This window comes from Euprymna scolopes, chromosome 46, assembly GCF_053919585.1.
Source record: "Euprymna scolopes isolate OS-2025 chromosome 46, ASM5391958v1, whole genome shotgun sequence".
Classification (NCBI taxonomy): Eukaryota; Metazoa; Mollusca; class Cephalopoda; order Sepiida; family Sepiolidae; genus Euprymna; species Euprymna scolopes.
In genome coordinates this window covers 208,388,083-208,388,750 of record NC_136527.1, presented here as the reverse complement: position 1 = coordinate 208,388,750, position 668 = coordinate 208,388,083, and the positions used below count along the sequence as shown (strand labels likewise).

Genomic DNA, 668 nt, shown 5'->3' with positions numbered 1-668 from the left:
ATTTTTATATAACAGAAAAGATTATGCTCCATGCAAACGTTACTGATATGGACATGCAGATTAGATACAATCAGAACGTTGGAATAGAAGTGGATGATAAACTGATCTGGAAACTCGCTTGTTTTGTGGCGCGTACAGAGATGCGCGATTGGAGAAAAGGGAAACTAAGAGGCTTTTGCACAACGTCGGTGCGAGTTGTAGACCTACCGACCAGAATTAGGTTGTGTACTTATCAGTAGAAGGATATCTGATTTTGATTGAATTATCGGGGTGAGCGCGTACGCAGACCCCACACTTAGAAATGATGCATCCGAATCGTCCACATTTGGGAAGATCGCAAAGGTCAACCCAACCGCAGTGCAATGGAAGGGTCTCACTCTGGAGGAACGACCTTATTGATCGCCGTAACCTCTATGCAAGGTAAGTATTATATTTAGCCCTTCGTCCCCGGCCTTGGCATTATCTACTGCCAAGGCCTCATTTGGGGTACGAAGAAGCTTAGGCACAAAGGCCAGTAAGGGGGAGTGGGGGAAAAAGGGGTCTTTTCTAGTCCTTAGCTAGACTTGCGTAAGATAGCAAGTACTTTATTATAAAACCTATACTAGAGTTTCTATCATGCACTGTTTCGCCTAACATTCTTACCCGGACCTACTTAAAATAACAGCTCC

The 668-nt window shown here is 44.2% G+C and overlaps 1 non-coding gene across 1 annotated transcript; it reads right to left on the bottom strand.

The window, feature by feature from the left end:
* Nucleotides 1–265: 265 nt before the first annotated feature.
* LOC145271537 (U1 spliceosomal RNA) lies at nt 266–428 on the bottom strand. The gene has a single exon (XR_013865947.1). It is a non-coding gene; the product is annotated as a U1 spliceosomal RNA (small nuclear RNA).
* Nucleotides 429–668: the final 240 nt, after the last annotated feature.